General features: G+C 35.3%; 1 protein-coding gene across 3 annotated transcripts in view; it reads left to right on the top strand.

The window, feature by feature from the left end:
• KDM4C (lysine (K)-specific demethylase 4C) overlaps positions 1-6744 on the top strand; it is a 381948-nt gene that overhangs the window by 224436 nt on the left and 150768 nt on the right. The gene's annotated exons all lie outside the window — the stretch shown is intronic.

The following is a 6744-nucleotide window of genomic DNA, read 5'->3' as shown; positions in this document are numbered from 1 at the left end:
TGTCCACATTTACGTTTTCAAGGCTTCAGAATTTTGCTTCATTTTCTTGTCCATCCCTATTTTGCAATACTTGAAAAGTATTTCAAGTAACATGGTAGGGGATCCTCAGTGACCCCTGAAGAAACCATGTTCATATCCAACATTTATTTTTCTTTCTTTGAGACAGGGTCTCACTCTGTCATCCAGACTGGAGTGCAGTGGTGCAATTATGGCTCACCGCAGTCTCGAACTCCTGGGCTCCAGTGATCTTCCCACCTCAGCCTCCTGGGTAGCTGGGACTACGGGCATGCGCCACTATGCCTGGCTAATTTTTTAATTCTTTTGTAGAGACAAGGTCTCACTATGTTGCCCAGGCTGTTCTCAGACTCCTGGGCTCAAGTGATCCTCTCACTTTGGCCTCCTGAAATGCTGGGGTTATAAGCATCAGCCAGTGGGCCTGATGTCATATCCAACTTTTCAACTAGCATAAGGTCTTTCCCCACTTACTCATCCTTACATTTATACCTTAGTACATTTTAGAGTTTCTGGTCTGTACTAGGCATTGCTGTGAATTTTAGACAGAACATTTAATAACAAATGATCCCCCATTTAGAGACAAAGAATTGACTTGACCTAAATTGTTTTTCCTAAAGACCTTGTTAAAAATTTACCTTACTACTTTCCTGCAGTTTTTTTGGAGCAGAAGAAAATAATAATAATATAAAAATTTAGCTTACTTCAAATCTTTGATTTTAATTCCAACAATCTATATCAACTTTGTTGCCATTTAATTAAGTTTTACCTTAATTTTTCTTAAAAATTGTCTTTCAAAAGGAATCAGAACATTCTTGAAAGTGAAGAACAATCAGACCACAGCAGTGTATCCCTCACTCATGATCTCAGAGCAGGTGCTCAGCTTGATTTCAGCTGTAATAGCAGCATTTACTTTATTCCGCAATGATCTCTAATGACAGAGAATTACACTTCCTTGCAACTGAAGTTAAAAACCTGAATGACAATATAAAGAATACGCCTTACATGATGGAAATTTTTGTCATGACTGTGTATATTTAGTTCTTAGTAAGTCTGAGAGGGGTGTCTTTCTGGATGATTTTATTGCTGGCATTCACTTTGGGGAGTGAAAGAAGAGATAAAAATATGGACACTCTTTATGGTCTGAATAATCTGGTATATTTAATGTTAGAGGTTTTATCTCCCATTTAAGAAGTCACTACATCAGTGGGCCCAGAAAACATTTTGGTCCAGTTATGCATTACTTAATGACAGGGATACATTCTGAGTAATGCATCGTTGGGCAATTTTGTCATTGTGTGAACATAATACAGTATACTGAGACAAACCTGGATGGTATAGCCCGCTACACTTCTGGATGGTATAGCCCGCTACACACTCCCAAAGTGCTGGTATTACCATGTAGCCTATTGCTACTACTGTCCTGAGTAGTGTAGGCAGTTGTAACACAGTGGTAAGTATTTGTGTACCTAAACATAGAAAAGGTACAAAAGAAAAACAGCCTTACAATCTTATGGGACTACTGTCATGTATGCAGTCCATCTTTGACCAAAATGTGTTTATGTGACACATGACCGTATTTTCCTTTCATGTGATTATTATGTTAATAAATGTAAGACATATTTAACACAGCCAGGAAGTCCTGCTTCTAATCTTGACTATATAAATATATCAAGCTCTTATTTATTATATAGGTCCTATTCCTGGTACATGAGCCACCATAAAGTATTGCAGAATCAGTTTGGCCAGTGATGTTCTCTCCTTTGCCCTGAATCATAAATTTAGAAATTAGAGATTATGTAATCAGCTCACCAAGGCATTAAGAGTTCTCTGTTCCATCCACAGTTACTGCCTGGCTCCTGTGCTCACACACTGAGCAGTCCTGTTGTCCAAGGTACCATTGTCCTTTGCATGGCAGACCCAGGGCCAGGTCTAGGCCACTCACCCTGATTCTAAAGCTGTTCTGATTGATTATGCTGTTTTCATGTAGCATGTTTCATACAGAAAATACTACGATTAATCACTCTTTGGAATAGATTTAAAGCATCTTTCTATTAATTTTAACTCCTTGTCCCCTCAAAATACAATCTTGCCATTTGTATTTTAATATTGAAACTATGTAAATCTCTATCAATTTACAGTTGAACTGGAAACTCTTGAATATAACATTACAATGATTTTTAGACCTACATGATTTATTTCTACCTGTAAATGACCTGAATTCACAGTGGATTCCAATTGTTTTTTCAGCGTATCCATTTGAGTGTACTTTTTCTATGAAGCTCCATTCCTATTTCTGTTGAAAAATAGTTGAATGAAGTTTAAGTATTGTAGAAAAGTAACTGACAGTATTGATATTCTGACTTTAACCCTCTGATTTAGTGTGGCAGTGAGTGTTGCAATATTAATTTTTACTAAACACTTAAGTATGATTTCTTTAAATTTTGTGGCTGCAATGATTGCGTTTTAAAAGTATCCTTAAAACTGACTTTTTCAGCAATCAATCTCATATCTTCAGCTTTACACTCCAGAGGAGCCCTAGCCTCCTTGTAAATAAAGAGCTCTAAAGGAGCTCATGGAAATCAAATAGTGCAGCTGAAGCCAGATGATATTTCATTGGTGGCCTGTAGTTCACTAACTGTCATTCCTAATTTCCTGGAATTTTTTTAAAGAAACCTGCCTTGTGAAGGTAAGGTTATTCATCAGGAATGTAAAATATTCCTATAGCATATTTAGTTTGAGACACATGATTATACAACAAATGTAATTGTTCTATTGGTGTTTTATGGTAAGTGCTGTTGAACACCTCGTGTTCATTTTTTATGAGGAATATGAGAATTATATGTGGTGGTTCTATTTTTTAAAGATTCTTTTTAAAAAGAGAGACTATAAGAATACTATATCATAGAGTTAATATTTTAGAATCAAAGACATCTTATTATTTCACCCATTCCCAGACATAAATAAATAAATTCATGTTAAAATGTAGTAATTTTTTCAACTTCAGCCTGGGCAAAAAAGAAAGTGGAGGGTGTATGCATGGCTGGAGTCAATAATCATAGATCAGCTCTCTTTTTATTTTCCAATTCTAAAGACTAGATGTCACTCTGGGCTCAAATTAGGAAGATGGAGATCATAGTGACATAGGCTGGATCTTTATCTGTCACTTTCTGTGTCCTCACCATTTCTAAAGATTAGCTTCAGACCTCACTCTGATTCATTGTGCTCCCGTTTTCTTACTTTTCCGTTCACGTCCATTAAAATAAAAACCAAAATGTGTATTGCAGCTTCAATTGCATATGCTTGAGGAGAGATTAGTTACAATTTTTTTATTGTACCCTAATTTGGATTCTAAGATTATGGCTGTATGCCCATCCTCAACTGAAATGAAATGATACAAAGAACTCCACAAATAACTGTCAATCCTTGGATACAGTTTATATATCTCATAATTCTAATTATTTGTCATCGCTTTGAGTCCCTGCCTTACCCTATTTCGGTATTACCCAAATAAATAGACACAACTATCTGACAGCTATAGCGTTTGACTTACGGCTTATAAACCAGCTTTATTATTTCATTTTCAGCTTTGTTTGATTGAAACCCTTTTTGGTCTATTTATATAATTCTTTTTGGAGCAATTTTTCCTCCTTTTTTGTATAATCATTTTAGAGCACATTCCAAACATTGCCAAATCCAGATTTTAGGTATCAAAAGTCAATACTCCGATATTAGTATCTGCGTCTCATTATTTTGACTTTTCATATACATCTCACTACTTTTTAAAAATTATTTTGATTTGTAATTTTTTTGGGTATGTCATAGGTATATGTATTTATGGGTTACATGAGATATTTTGATACAGGCATGCAATACATAATAACCACATCAGATTAAATGGGGTATACGTCATTTCAAACATTTATGCTTTGTGTTACAAACAATCCAGTTATACTCATTGTGTTACTTTAAAATGTACAATTAAATTGTTTTTGACTGTAGTTACCTTATTGTGTAGCAAATACTAAGTGTTTTCATTTTCTGGGTTTTTTTTTTTTTTTTTTGGTACCCATTAACCATTTCCATTTCCTCCATCCCTACTACCCTTGCTAGCCTCTGGTAACCATCCTCCTAGTCTCTAGCTTCATGTGTTCAGTTAGTTTTTTCTAATTTTGTGAAGAATGTCAATGGTTGAGCACCTTTTCATATACCTGTTTGTCATATGTGTGTGGGTGTGTGTGTATATATATATATATATATATATTTTTTTTTTTTTTGAGACGGAGTCTTGCTCTATGGCCCAGGCTGCAGTGTAGTGGTACAATCCCAGCTCACTGCAACCTCTGCCTCCCGGGTTCCAGCAGTTCTCCTGCATCAGCCTCCTGAGTAGCTGGGATTACAGGTGCATGCCACCACGCCCAGCTAAGTTTTGTATTTTTAGTAGAGATGGGGTTTCACCATGTTGGCCAGGCTGGTCTCGAACTCCTGACCTCTGTTGATCTACCTTGCTCCGCCTCCCAAAGTGCTGGTATTACAGGCATGAGCCACTGCTCCCGGCCTGTCATTCGTATATTTTCTTTTGAGAAATGTCAATTCAGATCTTTTGCCCATTTTAAAAATCAGATTATTAGGTATTTTTCCTATAGTGTTTGAGCTCCTTTTATATTCTAGTTATTACTCCTTTGTCAGATGGGTTGTTTGCAAATATTTTCTCTCTTTCTGTGCGTTGTCTTTTCACTTTGTGTTTTTCTTTGCTGTGCAGAAGCTTTTAAACTTGATGTGATCCCATTTATCCATTTTTACTTTGTTGCCTGTGTTTGTGGGGTATTACTCAAGAAATTTTTGCCCAGACCAGTATTCCGGAGAGTTTCCCTAAATTTTTCTGTTAGTAGTTTCATAGTTTGAAATCTTAGATTTAAGTCTGTAATCCATTTTGATTTGATTTTTGTATATGGGAAGAGATAGGGGTCAAGTTTCATTCATTTGCATATAAATATCTCATTTTCCCAGCATCATTTATTGAAGAGAGTGTCCTTTTCCCAATGTATATTCTTGTCATCTTTGTTGAAAATGAGTTTACTATAGATGTATGGATTTATCTCTGGATTCTCTGTTCTCTTCCACTGATCTAAGTGGCTATTTTTGTGCCATTACCATGTCATTTTGGTTATTACAGCTCTGTGTTATAATTTCAAGTTAGGTAATATGATTCTTTCATTTTGTTCTTTTTGCTTAGGATAGTTTTGCCTGTTATAGGTCTTTTGTGATTCCATATAAATTTCAGGATTTTTTTTTTTCTATTTCTGAGAAGAATGTCTTTAGTATTTTGATACGGATTATATTGAATCTTTAGATAGCTTTGAGTAGTATGGACATTTTAACAGTATTGATTCTTCCAGTTCATGAACATGGATTATCTTTCCATTTTTTGTTTCCTCTTGAATTTTTTGCATCAGTGTTTTATAGTTTGTAGACATCTTTCACTTCTCTGGTCAAGTTAAATCCTAGATATTTACTTTTCTTTGTAGCTACTGTCAATAGGATTACTATCTTGATTTCTCTTTTAGATTGTTCACTGTCAGTATATAGAAATGCTCTGATTTTTATATGTTGATTTTCTGCACCTTTACTGAATTTATCAGTTCTAGTAGTTTTTCGGAGTCTTCAAGTTTTTTCAAGTACAAGATTATATCATCTGCAAACAAGGATAATTTGAATTCTTCCTTTCCAATTTGCAAACCCTTTATTTCTTTTCTTTTTTTGTCTGATTGCGCTGGCTAGGATTTCCAGTACTGTGTTGAATAACAGCATTGAAAGTAGGAATCCTTGTCTTGTTCCAGGTCTTAGAGAAAAGGCTTTTAATGTTTCACCATTTAAAATGATACTAGCTGTGAGTTGGTCATATATAGCTTTTATTGTGTTGAGGTATGTACTTTCTGTACCCAGTTTTTTGAGGGTTTTCATGAAGGGATGTTGGACTTTATCAAATGCTTTTTCAGCCTCAATTGTGATGATCATATGGTTTTTCTTCTTCATTCTAATGATATGATGTATTGATTTGCATATATTGAATCATCCTTGTATTTCTGGGATAAATCCCACTTGGTCATGATGAATGATCTTTTTAACGTGTTGTTGAATTTGGTTTGCTAGTATTTTGTTGAAGATTTCTGCATCAGTGTTCATCAGGGCTGTTGGCTGTGGTTTTCTTTTTTTGATGTTTCATTTTTCTGGTTTTGGTATCAGGGTAATTCTGGCCTCACAGAGTGAGCTTGGAAGTTTTCCCTCCTCCTCTACTTTTTGAGAGAGTTTAAGTAGGATTGATATTCTTATTTAAATGTTTGGTAGAATTCAGCAGTGAAGCCATTGGGTCCTAGGCTTTTCTTTACTGGGAGACCTTTTTATTATGGCTTTGATCTCATTACTTGTTATTGGTCTGTTTGGGTTTTGGATTTCTTTGTGGTTCAATCTTAGTAGGTTGAATATTTCTAGGAATTTACTCATTTCTTCTAGATTTTCCCATTTATTGGCATATAGTTGCTCCTAGTAGCTACTAGTGATCCTTTGAATTTCTGTAGTATCAGTTGTAATGTCTCCTTTTTCATCTCTGATTATAATTATTTGGATCTTCTCTCCTTTTTTCTTTTTTTCTTTTTTTTTTTTTTTGAGACGGAGTCTCGCTCTGTCGCCCAGGCTGGAGTGCAGTGGCCAGATCTCAGCTCACTGCAAGCC

Source organism: Colobus angolensis, unplaced genomic scaffold (genome assembly GCF_000951035.1).
Source record: "Colobus angolensis palliatus isolate OR3802 unplaced genomic scaffold, Cang.pa_1.0 Scaffold162, whole genome shotgun sequence".
NCBI lineage: Eukaryota > Metazoa > Chordata > Mammalia > Primates > Cercopithecidae > Colobus > Colobus angolensis.
The sequence above is the reverse complement of the archived record's forward strand: the minus strand, read 5'-3'. Positions and strand labels throughout refer to the sequence as shown.